This window comes from Leopardus geoffroyi, chromosome C2 (assembly GCF_018350155.1).
Source record: "Leopardus geoffroyi isolate Oge1 chromosome C2, O.geoffroyi_Oge1_pat1.0, whole genome shotgun sequence".
Taxonomy (NCBI): Eukaryota; Metazoa; Chordata; class Mammalia; order Carnivora; family Felidae; genus Leopardus; species Leopardus geoffroyi.
In genome coordinates, this window is record NC_059333.1 from 91903322 (window position 1) to 91923578 (window position 20257).

At 33.6% G+C, this 20257-nt stretch overlaps 1 protein-coding gene across 3 annotated transcripts in view; it reads right to left on the reverse strand.

The window, feature by feature from the left end:
- The window catches only part of NAALADL2 (N-acetylated alpha-linked acidic dipeptidase like 2), a 1353416-nt gene that overhangs the window by 1033383 nt on the left and 299776 nt on the right, over positions 1 to 20257 (reverse strand). For all 3 annotated transcript variants that reach the window (XM_045502933.1, XM_045502931.1, XM_045502932.1), the window contains exon 3: positions 6287 to 6395. The gene's annotated coding sequence lies outside the window, so the exon portion shown is untranslated. The remainder of the gene's footprint in view (positions 1 to 6286; positions 6396 to 20257) is intronic.

The following is a 20257-nucleotide window of genomic DNA, read 5'->3' on the forward strand; positions in this document are numbered from 1 at the left end:
CCAAAACAGGCCTACTGTAGACACAGGCCTGCAGGTAAATACCTGCTGTTTCAAATAAGTAAAATCCTAAGTAATCTTTTTCTTTTCTTTCTTTTTTTTTCTTTTTTTGAGAGGATATTTAGCTTGTTGTTATCACGTTGAGCTGATACAAGGAATTAATGTAATGAGGCCTTGATGAGGGCAGAGCTTCAAATTAAAGTAAATGTTACACGTAACTATATTCAATTTTAGTGTTACTTAACAGAAGGATGACCTAAAGGATGAAGGCAGTTCAGAGGAGTTTCACTGGAAAGGGAAACAAAGAATAAAAATATTCTATTGCATCATGAGACAGAAAGAAATGTACTGTTACTTTGCATTAAATATAGGTAACACCTGTTTACTTAGTTCTTTTAAATTTAAATTCTCCATTTATAGTTTCAAATTTATCTTAAGTTCACAATATAGTCAATAAAATTTAAATATCCAACAAAAACCCAAAAAAATAGTTCAAATAAATTGTTGTATTAGAGGACAGAACGAGATAAAAATATTGGTATATTTCATACATATTATTTGTTAAATTAGTCTTGTTAATTACTAATTGCCACTTTTAACTATTCTACCTCTGTTCTGCTTAAATAGCAATTTCATAACAGAAAAGTAAATAAGAAATAACATATAACTTCAAGTAAATACATATTTTCCATATTTTAATGTTAAAGTAATAACACACATGCATATAATTCTTACATGTTATTTTATAATGGTTGTTTTGGATTAGTTTGGAATGACTGTGTTTCAGGTTGACTCTCTAAAATCTTGATCACCCTGGTATTTGACCTGAAGCCAAAAATATTGACCTGGGCTAGAAGTATTTAGGAGTTAAAAAAACAGAGCAAAAAAAAAAAAAAAAAAAAAAAAAAAACACAAAAAACAAAACAAAAACAATAATCCTACTTTTGTGCTACTTTTTATATTCCCACATTACCTTAGCACACTACAACGTAATTATTTGTATCCTTGATAAACTATGAATATCCTGAGGGAAAATACAAAGGCATAATTAACTCTGTTCCTCTAGTATCCCAAATAGTGCCTGACATATAACATAGGCTCAACAGAAATATTTCTATGAAATTGTCCTTGAAAAATTTTAGCGAGTACTTTTCTAAATATTAACCTGTTACATATTTTATATGTAAATATTTTATATATAAGTAATAGAATGTGTTTTGCAGGTTACAAACAACCTTTTATTTAAAAGGTGAACATTCGGCTTGAAAAAAGAAAATCAATGTTACAATTATTTTACTTGGAAACGTAAATATAAAAAGATGTTTCAAGGACAAGAAAGTACTTCATATATACACAAGTATGAAATTCATACTAAGTAAGTTAACAAGAGGCCGTATGTCAAGTTTGCAAGGAAATGTTACAGATTTCTTTCGGTTATTTAAGAAACTGGAGCCACTTGTATGAAGATAATTTTCAGCATCAAGTACTAAATGAATTGCCACCAACCTGATTAATATAGTTAAACAGTGATATCTTTGAAATTTACATCAAAAACAATATGCAAAAAGCTTCAAAAGATTTATAAAATTAGGCAAAAAAAATCTAACAATTGATTTATCTATACAAAAATAAAGAGTTAATGAGTTGGGGGTCTTCTCCCTTAAAATATCACTTAGCTCTTAATGGCTGATGTCTTATTCCCTACATAAATATTGTTAGTTTTATTTCTTTAGAAAGGAAACTATTTCAAGTTAGTCTACTGAGAGAAATAAAACATCCATAAAGAAAATATAAGTAATATAATTTCAGCTTAAGGGTAAAGTCTAATACACAAAATTATTTCTACCAGAACAGTACAATAATTTAAATATTAATAATACTTAAAATGTTTTCTTAGGAATTATACATTAGTTAAGTACAGGATGTAGCTCAAACAAAAATATTTTAATGCTTTTATTAAAATGTACTTTGAAAGAAAGAGACTACCAATCTTTTCTTAACAAGGCTAATCTAATACTGAGATTAACCAGAAAACCATTCTTTAGATGAAATTACATTGTGGGTGTAAGAGTTCTTAAGGACAGCTCATGACAAGAACCTCTAGGTACTTGCCATCAGTGTTTTTCCTTATCTCTCTCTTGTATAGGACTTAGAGTATCAGTAAGATCCTATTATATATCTACTGGGTTAGAAATGCCCAGCTCCTGAGTGTTATAAGGCTATTTATAGGTTTTATTTTTGCATTGATATGCTGCTGTTAGATCATTTAACTGTCCTCTTTTTTTTTCTTTTTGTATTATTATTATTATTATTATTATTATTATTATTGTACCGTAAGCAAAGGCTGCCTCGTTAGAAAAGTTAAAATAGAGATTAAATTCTGGAACAAATCACATTTATTAAGCAGTTTAGTGAGAAACTTCTCAAGAAAAATCAAGAGTGTGATAATTGCATGTACTTTGGTTTATAGACACCCAGGAAGGGGGGGGCAAACCTCAAGGAGCATAAAATGCCTTTAACAGGCTGCAGCATCCAGCCACTCATGAATGCATGATTTCTAATTACTTTTGCAGTTTGTCACTCTTTAACACAATCAAATCTAATTGACCAGAAAATTTTGGTTAGATTGTACTAAGCTATGGCTAAATTTTTACTGTTATTATTCTGGTTTCTTTGTGAACATCTGAACTTTACTGCATCATTAAACCTTAAATTAGATTTTGATAATAAGAATGTTTTACAAAATTTTTCAAACAACTGCAATATTCACACAGGAGCTACTGTACTCTTAAATCCACTGTCATGTCTTTAAAAAAATACTTTAGACCCATTTTTTTGCAGGTTATTAAAAACAATGGCACTTTAATTTTAAGTAAACACTCCATTTGAAAGCCTTGCACACAACAAATGCCAAATGCTAAAGGTGAACTTATGTTAAGTGCATATCAGAGCATCTTTTGTCACATGAAAGGAATTAAAATCTGAGGGTTCTCAGCTTCAGAATTACTGATAAGGTATACATACAAGAAGGGTGGCAATTAACTACCTCAATCTAGATTCTGCATTACTTTGTGTTTATGTTGGGAATCAATGATCTAAGCAATAGATCAGACATTCTTGTCATTAATTCTCTAAGCCTAGAAAGATAATAAAGGAATAAGTGAGTTTATGGTCTAAACATCTATTTTGTCCATATACTCAATGCATAACTAAAACACTGAAGATAAACATTCATGAATTTATTCATAAACATATATGACTGTATTCATTGAAGAGAATAAAGAAAATACTTAATCACACTGGTGAATTTTAAATGCCTCTATAATAAACAAGATTAATAGGATGTGAGATAGCATCATTAGAAAGCCTCCCTAGTTAGCTTTCCTTAAACTATATCTGCTAATATTTCCAGTTGTATGTTTATTCTTATTTTCCACAATATGTGTAGAGTTCAGAGAACACTGTGAATGTTTTGGGGGAAAAAAAGACCTTGTATTTTTTGTTAATGTCAGATGTAGGTCAGTCAAGGAACAGATCTAACCAGTTCTAATCAGTTTGGGTATTGACATCTAAGTACTTCAGGTTTGACTTGGCTATCAAAGAAATGAACAGTGAATATTTAAAGTCATTACAACATGGCTGGACTATAACATCTAATGCAAAAAATTTTAAAACATTATTTCAGGATATGTATCTTAGAAAGTAATAGTGTGTACTAACACTTCGAAAAATTATCTGAGGTATGCTTATACCTCACACAATGCACCCATTCTCAAAACTAATCATACCTGAAGTAACCTGAATAGGACTATAAATGCATATGATCCTGAATAAAAAGCTATATAAATACTATAGAAAGAAGCAGCTATTAGAAGTACCCAATCAAGGACATAAAAATTCTAGTTTCTTCTAATTCTCCCTTTGTCACTGAGATAACACATGTGGCTCCCTACAGTCATGGGTTCAATTTTCTTATAGACATAAATTCTGATTTAAATTAAGCCAAAGAGAATAGATAAGACCCCCAGAGTATATTGACTTGGCCCACTTCCCATCTTCCACTAGGCTCGCTGCCTAATTGCCATTAGCATCTGATGAAATGTACAGTAAAGGTGGTAAAAAGAAATAAATAAATGCCATTGCTATAAAAAGGAAAATGCAAAAAGAGCAAAAACTGAGGGAGCTAGAATATTATATTAGAAAATATAATTAAACTACAACTTTAATTTTGTCATATAAAATAGCATTTTAAAATATTAAAACATGAATCAAAAGAAAATACAACTTCTAAACACTACTTAAAGAATCAAAAAACTAAAAAAAAAAAAAGAATCACAAAACTAGTCTCTAAAAGGTTCTATGACTCTCCTTTAGATATTCACATGATTTTTTTAATAAGTTATACCCATTAAGAGAGAAGTTGCTAACCAGTAACTCACAGGCTAGATTTTATTCTCAGATTATAGTACTAGATTCAAAATTCTCATTCCAGGTCAATTAATAACAATAATAATAATAAACCCTCAGAATAATAAACTGATGTTTCATTTAAGTATTTTATGGTCAAATCACTTTTGTTCCTAATTCTAATGTACAATTAAAGGGGAAATTCAAACTAAAAATTTTATTTTACTTGTTTATCTTCAATTACTTAAAAAGGAACACATACAGAGCTCAACAGATGCTAGGCAAACCATAACTGCTTTACATAGTAACAAAATTTTACAACCATGTACTGAAATGGAAATGACCTAGAATTGATTCAATCCAATGGCCAAATTTAATCCTCCTCTTGCTTCCCCCTCCCCCACACCACACAATTTACTTCTTTCTCCAGATTTAAAGTGTTTGAATCTGAATGGCTTTATGAGACCACAGCCTCCTTCCAACAGTCTTGACATTCTCTACTGTCTCACACCCAGATACTTCATCCATTTGTATTACATGCTAGAACTCAAGGCACGTAAATTGGTCACTTTTCTCTGATTTATTCTGACCCCTTCAAATTCAGAACTAAGGGAATACTCAGAAGGTTAAATGATTTGTCCACGTTCCTAAAGTATGTTGGTAGACATGCTGGGTCTGCTCAGATTTCCTAGCTCTTGGTTCTGTGCTGCCTTTTGGGTCTTTGTATTATGGATGCCTTGTAAAGTTTCATGCGTAGTAAGCCTAAACCAGCATTTGAACATTAACTGCTGCTAGTGCCTTACAGAAAAACATATTTCAATCAAAACACTGGCATCATCCTTTCAAAGTCAGAATGTTTCAAGAACAATACACTCTCTTTAGACATATATTAAAATTCTATTGTCTAGGACACCTAAGTGGCTCAGTATGTTAAGCATCCAACTCTTGATTTCAAGTCAGGTCATGGTGTCCTGACTTCCTGATTTGTGAGTTCAAGCCCCACATTGGCTCTGAACTGACAGTGTGGAGCCTGCTTCAGATGGTCTCCCTTTCTCTCTGCCCTTCCCCAACTCACGCTCTCTCACTCTCAAAAAATAAATATTTTTTAAAACTAAAAAAAAAATTGCCCTCAGTGCCTAAATTGAAGTTTACAGTCTATATGTGACCGTATACAGACAGACGTTCCAAAAAGTTAACCTGTACAAACTTGAAATAAATAAGCAATGCAAAGTCATGCTGAATCATGGCACAAACTGTATTGTTGTCATTTTTCAATAAAATCAGTGGGCCAACCTAAACAAAAAAAAAAGAAAACTAAATAAAACTTTAAAAAGAGACTAATTTGACTACTTATAATAAAATTTACAGTTGTATGAAAATGATTTGATACTACAAATGTAAGAAAATTATACCAATATCAACAGCCACAACAGAATTAAAATATTTAAAACAATTTTTTAATGTTTTTTTTTTGACAGAGAGAGAGATAGATTGTAAATGAGGGAGGGGCAGAGAGGGAGACACAGAATCTGAAGCAGGTTTCACACCCTGAGCTGTCAGTAAGAGCCCGACACGGGGCTCAGACTCATGGAGTGCAAGATCATGACCTGAGCTGAAGTTGGACACTTAACATACTGAGCCACCCACAGATCCCTGGAATTAAAATACTTAGATAATGCTATCTAAAGAAATGTATTCAAGTCCATGAAATAAAAGATGAATAGGAATTGGAATGCATAAGAATTTGCCACAGAATAATGCTCTCATTCTTTCCCCCAAATAAGCAGTTTTTGGCACATAATAGAGGTATGCCAAGTCACCTTATTAAAAGTTGACTCAAGAGTAAAAGTCTTACATTCTAATTAAAGTAATTAGGTCTTACTTCAATCGAATGATCCTAGTGCAAGCAGAGGGTCTTTGTAGGCTACAGGACTCTGACAAGCTGAACCCAGGGCTCTTCATCCAGGTGCCTAACAGTCAAAGCTCATTTCCTGTTCATAAATCAAAAAACAGAGGTGATCAGTTTAAATTGGGAGCTGTATTAGATAATTTATCAGTTGGCTCCTGAACTTCATTCTTTAGTTAATCCTTTTTAAAGTTACTTTATCAGTTCTTTTTACTGTAAGCAGCCTGAAATTATTCACTCTTTTTGCAAAAATGTATAAATACACATTTTTTTTTTTAAAGAACAACAGTTCAAGGACAAATGTATATACAATCAGACAAATACTTTTCTCTCTTGCTCTCATTTTTATGTGTTATGTGCCTTAATTTAGCTAGCCTAACTGGCACACTTACCTTCTGCCATGTACTAAGAAACCTAATAAAAGATAAAGTGGAAAACAAATAACTGGACACCAGGTGATATTATCTGTTTGGGGAGAAAGGGTTAAACAAAGGAAAAAAAGTGTAGTAGAAAGAGCATAGCTAAGACTAAAAGCCTGGCTCTTCCAGTAAATACCTGTGTAACTATGGGTAATTTCTGTAACTATTAATTTCTTCACTTTAAAATTAGGGTGAAAATAGTTAATTTGAAGATCTATTGCGAGTAATAGAGACATTGTATGCAATGTGTCTAACACATTGCCTAACACATATTAGATGCTCAATAACGGATATAAAGCATTTCAGAAGATTGACAGACTTTCATTATTATTTTAGATCCCCTAATACTAAAATTAGTTATCTACATTTCATATTTATGGGCTGTGATATTAATAAGGCCATAATTTTGGGGTGCCTGTGTAGCTCAGTCAGTTAAGCATGCAGGCTTTGGCTCTGGTCATGATTTCATAGTTCACAAATTCAAGCCCCCGTCAGGCTCTGTGCTGACAGCTCAGAGTCTGGAGCCTGCTTCAGATTCTATGTCTCCCTCTCTCTGTCCCTTCCCCGCTCATGCTGTCTCTCTCTCTCTCTTTCAAAAATAAATTAAAAAGACATTAACAAAATAATGCCATAATTATAGAGCCACTTATTTTTACTTTTCCTATTTTTATATTTTGACCTTAGCTTTGCAATATCTGAAAACTGTACAGTGTTTTATCCTCCTTTTAAAAATTCCCCACAAATAAATTATTCATTTTCTTCAATCAAAGTCAACTTGCAGTATTGCACAAGCTTGTGACTCCTTGTGTTTACTTTCTCTTTGCTTTCCTAATTTTTTCTCCCACATTTCAAAATCATATATCTCCCTTAAACTTTAAGTAATAGTAAATAATGTGTCATAAAGTACTCAACTACCAAAATACAGAGTGAAATAAAATTTCCGGATTTTTCTCTTAAATTTCTTCTGCTTTCAGGAAAAATTGATTCAGGTAGTTCCTGCAGATTTATCCAATTTTGAAGTCTCATCCAACCCTTCTTTTTCTTTTCTCACCAATTTCAAGCTTCTTGATAACAGTAACCTAACTTGGTCAATACAGCATTGAGAAGCTTTGTGGACCCACTTATTTTCAAATAAAGTTCTTGGCTCAAGATTAGTGACATTATATCATCAGTACAGATTCATATCCACACATACACAAACACACATAGAGACAGGACATTTTAGAATACCTCATTTGTGGGGAATAACTGTGATGTGAAATGGGGAGGATTGAAGATAACTACTAAATTCTCAATTTTTATTTAAAAATACTTCAATATTCTATCCAAGCTTGGGCAAGAAATTGATTACTGTCTTAGTACAAATGTAGGTTTCTGCTCTCCCTCAACACTGAAAATGAAGGAGCCATTATAAAAATGATATTGGCATGCTCATGGAGACCTAAGTTGTCCAGCTACAAGTCACAGGCCTGAGAATTTACCCATCACCTTTCTCTTGGTATCTAACTAGCTAAAAATGGCATGCTGTCATCTGTATCTCTGCATTTGATTAAAAATCAAACTGTGTAAAATAGTTTAGATATTGAAAAGTCATATTTCATCTTGTCCAAAATAATGCCTTTGATCAACCCTTGCTTTTTTAAACCACGAATTCAGGATTTTATTTACTAAGTGAAATAAAATCTAGTTTCATGTTTTGAAATGCATTATTCAAGATGTGATTTTCTCAGGTTCTTAGGGAAACTTGCCTGAATTTTTTCCTTGTGGATCTTTCAAATATCATCTAAAGTCAGAACATTGAAATTAGAAGGAAGCTTAGAGATCATCTTATTCAAACACTCACACCAACACATACCATCAGCTCCACTAGATGTTTAATTTGATAATAGACTCTACTGAGACTGTATATCCAATGTTTTAGGAATAAAATCTCAGAAATAAAAAGCTCCACTTGTCTATGGAGGTTTTTTCTTTATACAGACTATTAAATGGTATATACCTGTATCACAAAGACAAAATGGTACCACTCCCTAGAATTTGTCCTGAGTTCTTATAATGTCTTGATACAAACATAACATACTAATTTTGGATCTTCATAAGTATATAAAAACAAAACAAAAAACCAAAACCAAGCAAAACAACAACCCAATACAACTATTATACAACTTAGCAAATTTTCTGTGAGTTTATTACTAACAATCGTTCTTTTATAAGGTTACCATTTTACTAGCTTATGGAGGATGACTTTTCCTAAAGTTTTCTTCAACCCACTCTACTGATCAAGAACTAACAAAAATTCCCTGTTGTCAACCATATAAATTTCATTTTCAGTTTAATGCCCTTTGAAAAGCCCACTATGAGCTAAGAATTTTAGAATATCTCATTCGTGATACCTGTATATGGCTTTGGAATTCTGTACTATCTTGATACACCTGAGATTCTTGAAGGCAAGGGCTATGCCTTGGTTAGCTATGCCCCAGAGACCTATCACTGTGTCAATATAGAGAGTATGCATAATAAATGCATAATGTTAGTTATGCATTTAATAACATTTAATAAATGCTAGTTAAATGGCATCTGTGGCTCTTAATATTTTCAATCCTTTCCATATCACAAATCTCCTTGCTGCCCTTTGGAAGAATACAGTGTTCCCTCCATGCATTTTCTCTTGCTGGCCTTCCTTTCTAAGACATTTATTTTGCTCTTTTTTGCCTAGTTTCTACTCATTCTCCAAGATTCACTCATATCATGAAATCTCTTCCAGCCTAGGAATTTAAATTTTTTGAAGACTATACTATAGTGATCTAATCTTTTGAAGAACAGTATGCTTCTTATATATATTCCCCCAAAGCTCTCAGCTCAAAGTTGGACACACGGTTGCTGGCTACTGTACAGGATACAGATAATTTGTGAGCCAGGAAAGGTACAAGTAACTCAAAGATGAATCAGATCAGGGATTGGCAAACTACAGTCTACAGGCCAAATTCAGCCCATTGTCTGTTCTTGTAAATAAAATTTTACTGCACAGAAAACACATCCATTGTTTCTGTATTGTCTATGGCTGCCTTCCTACTATAACAGCAGAGTTGAGTTGTTGCAACAGAGACTGTCTAACCCACAAGTCCACAACTCTATAATATTTACCATCTGCTCCAATTAAGAATAAGCTTGCCAATCAGTGTATTAGTTTTGTGGTTCTCCAGCATGGGCCCCAGAAGGGATCTGGCCCATTCACAGCCTTAAGCACTGTGGTTAGAAAACACTCTATAATCCAGTTCTTAAAGTGTGATCCCTGGGCTGGAAGCACCAGCATCACCTGGGAACTTGTCAGAAATGCAAAATCTTAGGCCCCATCCAGACTACAGATTTGAAACTCTGAAGATGGAGACAGTAATCCATGTTTTTTTGTTTTTTTTTTTAATTTTTTTTAACGTTTATTTATTTTTGAGACAGACAGAGACAGAGCATGAATGGGGGAGGGTCAGAGAGAGGGAGACACAGAATCTGAAACAGGCTCCAGGCTCTGAGCTGTCAGCACAGAGCCCGACGCGGGGCTCGAACTCACAGACCGTGAGATCATGACCTGAGCTGAAGTCGGCCACTTAACCAACTGAGCCACCCAGGCGCCCCCAGTAATCCATGTTTTTAGCAGACCTCCAACTGATTCTAATCACACTCAACTTTGGGAACTACAAATCAGATAAAGAGAGAATCATTTATTAGCACCTGGCCATAATGACTTGGCCTGGTTATAGCAGATCCAGTTTATTCAACTACTAGTAGTATGTACAGAGATTTTTAAGTAATTAAAGGATAAAAATTATGTTTCACCTGTCCTGAAACATGGCACCTTGGGTTTACTCTGAAAGAACACTATGGAGCAGGATTACTTTGATGTGGGAATTGCTTTAGCACTTTCAGTAAATGTTAATATAGCTATGAGCTGTATATCCGAAGGAAAGACAATATACCAAGTGTCAAAGTGTAAAATCTATCCAATTTAGATTGAAATATCAAAGCAATATAGCAGATAAGATCCAGTTTTTATAGGACTGCCTGTCAAGACAAACCTTTACACAAGAATTCTCAGCAGGGACACAGGCAAGCAGACTGCAGCTCAGTATGGGACCCTGCTAATCAAGGATTCGTTCCAACATGTGTATCCCAGCTCTGAGTCTCAGATGTGACCAGACAGCACTTTCCATGATAGTGTGTGGGTAGAAATAAGGAAAAATCACCACCAAGCATTGTGGAAGGTAGCATTTCCCCCTGGAAAACCAATACATAATTATGTTATGTAATATATACAATTTTCACAAAATAATGTATGTTTAAACTTTACAATAAATCCTCCTTCTTGATTGTTTCCATCTGAAACACAGACTAGACTAGCAGCTATGGCTAGGATGTGAAAGGGTTATAATCCACAAAAAATAATAGCAAGGTATTGATAAGAGATGAGCAAGATGAAGTTATTTCTTCTGGGAAGAAATGTGCCTCAATGTGTTATATTTAATGTGGAAAGCCTGGTAGCTGTACCAAGAAACAAACAGTAAAATTATTTGACCTATGAAGAGTCTCTACATAAAGGTGGAAAGAAATATGTCAATCAATAAGAATAAACTACTGGGGCACCTGGGTGGCTCAGTTGGTTGAGAGACGGACTTCGGTTCAGGTCATGATCTTACGGTTTGTGAGTTCGAGCCTCACATCAGGCTCTGTGCTGACAGCTCAGAGCCTGGACCTGCTTTGGATTCTGTGTCTCCCTCTCTCTCTGCCCCTCCCTCACTCATGCTCTGTCTCTCTCTGTCTCAGAAATAAATAAACATTTAAAAAAAATTTTTTAAATAAAAAATAAGAATAAACTACTGACTGACAGCTTCTAGAAAATTCACACTTCTTAGTCATAAAAAATCATTGTTTCTACATGATCATTATTTCTCTTTTGAAAAGTGGCATTAGACTTCATATGCCTAAAATCTACATAAACATTTATTTAATATCCATTTAAGAGTTTTTATTTGGACATGTATCTATGGAAAATAGGAAAAGCATTCAGATCTTCTGTGTATTAAAAAACTGGGTAATATGGACCTGGATTTCACACCTATGAGTTTAGTAAATGGGCATTGTTTAGATTATCTATTAGAATTCTGATTCAGAGATTTGAAATTCACAAATTTAAATCAAAGATTAATATGCAGTTTGGTACATTTATGCATAACACAGCCCCAAATCAAAGAGAAAGCACATATAATCATCCTTCAATATAGGGACTAAAAGCCCATGTAAAGATAACTGATATGCTTCACTTGGAAATAATTCACAGTGGGGAGACATAATACCTATCTAGAAGGACAGCAAGTGAGTCACAAATAGTGTGAACCAAGGAGGCAGCAGAGGCTGAGTAGGTTACCGAAAGTAATTAGAAGTAATGCTCTAAAATTTTAAGGAGTGGAAAATTAGGCTCAATGTTAGAAACCTTTCATACCAAGTCCATTAGCCTCTAGAATCAACCTCCAGCTGAAGCTTCCTCAATTGAGTCATTTAAAATTAGACAAGAGCCTTTCTTTGCCAAAATACCATAGAGAATTATTCATAGGGAATTATTAGTGGGATGTACTAAATGAACTTTTTTTTTAACTCTTGTTTTACATATCTGTCATGAATTCACACACATTAAAAAACATAGTGACAAGATGAAAATGCTCTGATGATCATTCTTACTACTATTACACCATATGAAATTCATATTGTTTTTATGTTTTTCAAAACAAGATAAAGATGATGGGATAAAAAAATAAAAGGCAAAAACTTCTCTTAAATAGTCTATTCAAAACATTAAATTCAAGGAAATGCTATATTAAAAGATAGCATGTTTATTCATAAAATTTGCAGTTAAAACCATATTTAATTACTAGCAATGTCCTAGTATACTGCATAACAGTTGACAACCAACAAATACTAAATGAATGAATAAGTGAACACCTCTCCCCACCCCCACCAGAGATTGACTCTCCCAAGATTTACAGCCTTGAGATGCAGCCTTATCGTGGTTATTAATTACTGAGACCCAAGCCAGACTGCCTGGGCTCAAAGCCTGGCTTTGCAACTTACTAGCTGAGTATCCTTGAACAAATAACTTAGTCTTACTATGCCTCAGTTCCCTCATCTGAAAAGTAAAGAGAAATTACAACAGTAGTAACTTGCTCTTAGGGTTTTTGTAATTATTAATGAGTTAATAGCAGTAAAACACCAATCTGTCAGATAGTAATCACTCAGTAACCACAAGATATCATCATTATAAACTTCTGCTAGTTTGTATAGTGACCACTATAAATTTTAGGAAATTAGTCTAGAAAATTTCCAAAAGAACATTTGGAGTGACAAGCTGCAGATTCTTGGTACATGACATACGTACCAAAATGCTACTAGAAATCAGTCAGTTCCTACATAAGAATAATTAAAGAAATAAGAGATTATTCCCACCCATGTTAAAAAAAAAAAAAAAAGACTGACCCTTCCCTCTCAGACCATGTGTCCATTCACAGACACTTAGCCTTAGGCTTTGTACTGTATATCAAGTCCTAGATCCCAGCCAGGCAGCCCAACAAGTTATTACGAAAAGGTAAGGTCGCTTTGGCTTTCTGGATTTCACACTTACAATGCTACCACCTCTGCCAGTTATTTATAAATATAAACTATCTGATGCATCAGGGATAACTGCTGCTTGGTCAATTAACTCAAAATGATATTAAGTTTCAGTTCCAACTAAACCGTGAGCTCCATGACCTTGGGCAAGTTGTTTAATCTTTAGGCTTATTTTCTCATCTGTAAAATGGGAACATTATATTAATTATATCATCTCATATGGTTATATTAAGGATTAAGAAGGTTATATTAAGGATTAAGAAGCAATTAATGAAAAATGCTTTTGAGTACTCTGAACAGAGACTATCTAGGTTCATATGCTAGCCCTAATATTTATCAGCTATGTGTGCTGGGGCACCTTGCTTAGTCCCACTCTGCTTTATAAGTGCATAGAAAAAGACTACCTATTGCTATTTTTAATAGCTTTACTGAGATATAATTTATACAATATATCCATTGTGTCTAATTCAATGTTTTTTTTTTAGTAAATTTATAAAATAATGCAACCATCACTATAATCCAATTTTAGAAAACTTATTTATCTCCAAAAGCTTCCTTATGCCATTTATAGCCAATCCTCACTCCCAATCCTAGCCCCAGAAAACCACTGTTGGGTCATTTTTGGATATATAATGTTATAGTCATATAACATGTGATCTTTGTTTCTGGTTTCTTTTACTTATATTTTTGAGGTTCATCACATCATAGTTTGTATCACTACCACATTCCTTTTTATTGACAAGTTATATTCCACTGTATGGATGTAACTGCTATATAAACAAACAAACAAACAAACCCTATAACAAGGAAAGATCTAAATATTATTTTCTTTCCAGACTGGTCTTTAAGATTGTGTTTGATTTGAGGACACTCTTTCATTGTTAAATAGGTAGGAACCTTTAGAACTTCATCTGTTGCCCTGTAATTAAGATTACAACTAGACTAGTGACAATAAACTGAACACATTTCCAGACTGTCAATATGTTTCATGACGTATATCCTTTTTTCCCATTTCTTCCAACTATCACCATCATTTCAAATCTGTGACTCACCATTCCCTTTAAAGGCCTGTCTCAAGTCATTATTCCTTCGATGTTTTCTATGGTTTATTGGGACACTTTATATACCCAACAAATATCTTAATAGTAATGTAAGTCAGTAGTATGCACAAGGGAGAATAGCAGGGACAATAGGATGTGAAAAACCACCAAGAGGGGATAACTGTCCATACTGAATGTGTAGAGAAAAAGAAAAGACCAATGGTGGGATTTTACTGAACTTCAACTTTTAAAAGGTGGTAAAAACAGGATTCATGTAAAAGAAGTGGTAAGAGTATAATAGGGTTACAAGTGCAAAGGAATGAAGAGATTCAACAATGTGAAGAGGTTTAGGTAACACATAGTGAAGTAACATAAGCACTTGGAGCATGCTCATTGGCTCTGAGGAATGAGGATGCTTGAGTCCATTTAGGCTGGCAATGGAAATAAGTGAAGCTACTGGACATAAAGCAATGAAGAGTTGCAAAGACTGGTAAAGTTAGAAGTAGCAAGACTAGCAGACTGTTGCCATGTGGGATGATAAGTTCAAGGATGGCCATTCTTCTTTGTCAAAGAATCCCAAAATGAAGTTAGGGTAGGTCTCAATTTTTGAATGTCACACATTTTTAAAAAAACACACTGTGTATAAAATTACACACTCTGAGCAAGTGGGATTTATCCCAAATACTCAAGGCTGCTTTCAACATTGAAAAATCAATTAATTCAATTCATTATATCAACAGTCTAGAGGGAAAAAAATATACATATATACGTATGTATGTATATGTATATATAGGTATATATATACATATACATACATACGTATATACATACATACATAATAGATGGAGAAAAAAATATTTGGTAAAATCCAACACCTATTCATAATAAACCTCTCAGCAAACTAGGAACAGGGAGGAACTTTTTCAACTTGATAAAAAAACATATAAAAATCCTGCAGATGACATCATACTTAATGATGAGAATCTAGATGTTTCCCCTCTATGATCAAGAACAAATGAAGTATGTCCCCTCTCCTAATCCTTTTCAACATCATATGGGAAGTCCTAGCTAATGCAATAAGACAGGAAAAGGAAATAATATATTTACAGATGAAAAAGGAAGACACGAATCTGTCTTTGTTCATAGATGATATGGTTGCCTTATGGAGAAAAAGCGAAATAATCAACAAAAAATTCCTGGAACAATTATAGCAAAGTTGATACACAGGAGAATATACAAAAGTCAATTGTTTTCCAACATGGTCACAATGAATAAGTGGAATTTGAAGCTAAAAAAATACCATTTACATTAGCACCCCAAAATGTACTTAAGTATAAATCTAAAAATACACATACAAGATCCATATAAATAAAACTATAATACTCTGATGAAAGAAATCAAAGAACTAAGTAGATATTCCATATTCACGGATAGGAAGACTTAATACTGTCCATGTGTCAGTCCTTTCCAACTTGATCTATAGATGCAGTGCAATCCCAATCAAAATCCTAGCAAATTATTTCGCGGATATTAACAAAATGATTCTAAAGTTCATAAAGAGAGACAAATGATCCCAAATAGCCAACATAATATTGAAGAAGACCAAAGTCAGAGGACTGATGCCAACCGACTTCAAGACTTACAATAAAACCATAGTAATCAAGACAGCATGGTATTGGTGAAGAAATAGACAAATAGATCAATGAAACAAAATGGAGAGGTCACAACAGATCTATCTATCTATCTATCTATCTATCTATCTATCTATCTATCACAAATAGATCCACACAAATATAGTTAACTGACCTTTGACAAAGAAAGAGGCAATTCAGTCAAGGAATGACAGTCTTTTCAGCAAATGGTATTGGAATAACTAGACAGTCATACGCAAAAAAAAAATCAATCTAGATACAGGAATTACAACCTTCATAAAAATTAGTTCAAAATGGATCATAGACCTAAATATAAAATGCAAAACTATAAACCTCCTAGAATATAACATAAAACAAAATCCAGATGACCTTGGATCTGGCAATGACTTTCTAGATACAACACTACGGGCATGATCCATGATAAGGAATTGATAAATGGGACTTCATTAAAATTAAAAATATACTATGTGAAAGCCACTATCAAGAGAATTGGAAGATAGCCACAGACTGAGAGAAATATTTTCAAAAAAACCTGTTATCCAAAATATAGAAAGAACCCTTGAAACTCAATAATAAGAAAATGGGTAGTCCAGTTAAAAAATGAACTTAGATATCCAGTTAAAAGATCTGGATATCTCACTAAAAAGATATACAAGTGGAAATAAGAATTATGAAAAGATGTGCATCATTAGAGGTTCATCAGTTGTTATAAATGTACCACTCTGGGTATGATGGTGATAGTGGGGAGGCTGTACATCCATGAGGAAAAGATACATGGGAATCCTCTGTACTCTCTGCTCAATTTTGCTGTGAATCTAAAACTGCAGTACTGCACTATAAAAAATAAAGCCTATTAATTTAAAAAATAACTGAATTAAATTAAAGCAAACACACACACACAGTGTGAGCTAAGTAAAACATGTCACTATACTGGATTACAATTTGCTTAGAGGCTATGGCAACACATATGCTCTAAGACTTGGGATACAGTTAGCAATATGTATAAAATCTATTGACTCAGAAATAAAAAGTAAAGAAAAAGGGTGATTACATTATCTTGTATTTCTGAGTCTAGAAGAAAATTCAAAGTACTAACAAGTCAGTGGGTCATAATTTCCAACCCCTTAATGAAAAACAATTTTTTAGAAAGCTAAATTAGTCTTCCACCACTTTATGTACAACTGACTGGAAGATAATAAATATTCAAAAATTTCTATAGTCAAAATATGAGAAAAGGGGGAAATCCCTTTCCCACCCACCCAACCCATCATGCAAATATATTTAGATAAGAATTCAGTACAACTCTAGAATAAGCCCAAAGCAATATTCAAATAAAATTAACATAGAAGTTTCAGGAAAGTATGGCCTTTCCTTCATTTACTGATTTACCCCTAGAATCTGAAACAGTCCCTGGTGCAGGAAAAAAAAAAAAAACTAAATAAATATTTGGTTAACAAATAAATGAATTACGTATTCACTTTAGGAAAAAATCATTCCGCCTGCATTTGGATCAGAAAGGAGCCAGCATGAAAATGAGAGAAATTTGTTAGCAGCCTAGTGCAATTCTCCAGCCATGAAATAATGAAGGCGTGGATAAAAGCAATAGCACTGGAAATGAGCAGATGCAGCCAGGAAGAGTATAAACAACAGCACGCTTAAAGCATTGAGCATGAGCTACTGAGAGCAACAAATACTGAGGGGCTCAAAAAATAGAAGAGCATCCCAGGAAAGATACTGAGAAGGAATACTGGTGACTCCCTGTCACTAGGGAACTTGTGATATATGCATTAAATAGTTGTTTTCCTAATCTCTTAGTACTGCAGAACTCAAAAGAATCAGAAGACAACAGTGTGACAGAAACTCAGAGGGGACAGATTTAAGATACAGAAAAAAATAGTACCCAGTGCACAGAGACCAAGTACTGCAAGCGGGGCTGGAATTAGGGGTGAGTGAAGCATCCACTTGGGCAAAAACACTTTAAGGGGCAATCAATCATATTTACAATCAAAATATGTAAATGCATTATTTTAAAAATAAAAATTAAAAGAATCCATGATGAACAAAAGATCAAAATTTAAATAAAGACAAGGTCGCTGTTTGTATGTTTTATTACACAGCATTACTGTGCATCATGACAGCCTGCAGTTCCTGAACCTGCAAAGCCTTTGTTTTCCCACAGGCAGGTTTTGGGGTTGACAATGGTGGGCCAATAAATTGGACAGCGTGGGGCTTTATAAATAATCATGTTTTCTGATTGTAGAGCTTTTACTAACTTTTTCTGCTTGGTTCAAAATATGGGAGGATATCTTAATAAGTGTATACAGGGCACACCTTTTTCCTTTTACCACAATTTCCAACATAGCTTTGGCACAGCACTGAGACTTGGAAAGCTTCCTTTGGGTTTAGCAATTAGAAAGTCATTGGTGACTTAGCGGGAGTAGTTTCAATGTGGTAGTGAAGGGAGAGGCCAGACTGTAGTTGATTGAAGAGAGTAGGCCGAAGGCAAAGGGCCAGAAAGGGAGATGTTTGAGGATAGAGGGTAGATGATCCATGAGGCAATACAACTTCCAAACTTTTCTTTTATTGAAAGGGATCCCAAATACATTTGTAGGGAAACAGAAATATAGTTAAAAAAAAAAAAAAAAGAAAGAAACCACTAGTCATCCCTATTGTGCTGCTTTTAAAACAATCATCTTCACTGAGTCATTACATATATTACATATTCCTGAGGTTCTCTGCCCACTGACCAAAATCACCATGGTTTCAATGAGAGCATTTCTGAAATATTTCTGACAACATGTGTTTTAACATAATTTTCTCCTAAACATATCATATCACAGGAGTCAACTCTACAAAGAATCGTTCTCTTGAAATCTGGATGATTGCTTTAAAAAGAAGGCGATTTTGCAGTAATATTTAGATTTAGTTTGAAACATACAGTAAATTCCTACTACTTAACCTTTTAGATTCAGGTATCTCATAGGAGAAATTCCAAATTGGCTTATAAATGTTATCTTGGGTACAAAATGATCCTTGAAATTTAATTATGTCTTTACACTTAGAATTTTCCTGTATTAATATGCAAATACAAGTATATTCATGATGACCCACTGAAAACTCTCAATAATAATGAAGGTGAAAGAATACTAAATAAATAAAAGGGCAAGGTTTCTAATTAAAACAAACACTTTAAGCAGAAAACTATGGTGTTTTGTTATTATTTTTAGTACTAATCTCAAAAGGCTAAAGTCTGATGAATTATAGTTTTATGAAGCCAGAGGCCTCATCTCCCAAGACACATTTTTACTGGTAGTTAAATGAGAAAATGTAGAGACAACACTTTCTACTATGGGAGGTACAACTGGAAGAGTGCTTACAATGGGTGTGACTAGAAAGATGAAATTAACACAATATGTGCTCCTTACATGAACAAAACATGTTATAGGTTAGCAAATGACTTTCTCTTCAAATATTAGAGAGTAGTGCCTCTCAATTTATGCTAAAAATACCTCCATGAATCAATTCTGGGTTTCGTGAAAAGTCAGATTCCTGGTCCCATCAAAATGAGAATCTGAATAGGTGGGCCCCAGAATCTGCATTTTTAACAAACTTCCCCAAGTGATTCTCAAGAGGGGCAAATTGTAAGTACTGAAGATGATATACTGTATTATGTACAGTGTATACTCTAACATTTATGTATGATGGATTTAATAGTAAAAATGTAATGAAGAATAGGTCAACCAACCCATCAAAAAAATCATAAATATTGTGCAGATTACTTACAACAAAGTTAGTATATTAGATCCATGAATATGTCAAATAAAGTATCATCAGTAGGTAATTGTTCAATGCTCATAATAAACGCAACAAATAAATCTAATATGTAAAAAATAATCCCGTCACTAGGGAGCTTGTGATATATGCATTAAGTAGTTGTTTTCCTAATCTTAGTACTGCAGAACTCAAATATTTTCCATCTCTTATTTACCTATTCCTAAAATAGCAATATTCTCCTAAAAAAAGTAAAATACATGTAAATATGAACACGGGATTACCATATCAACATTTGCTTACTAAAATATTCAAAAGGGCTTACAGAGGTTTAGGATTATCTCAGAATTACCCAATTGCTTACCCAAGTTATAAGGGCACATAAACTGTAGTCAACAGATAGCATATCTTTAG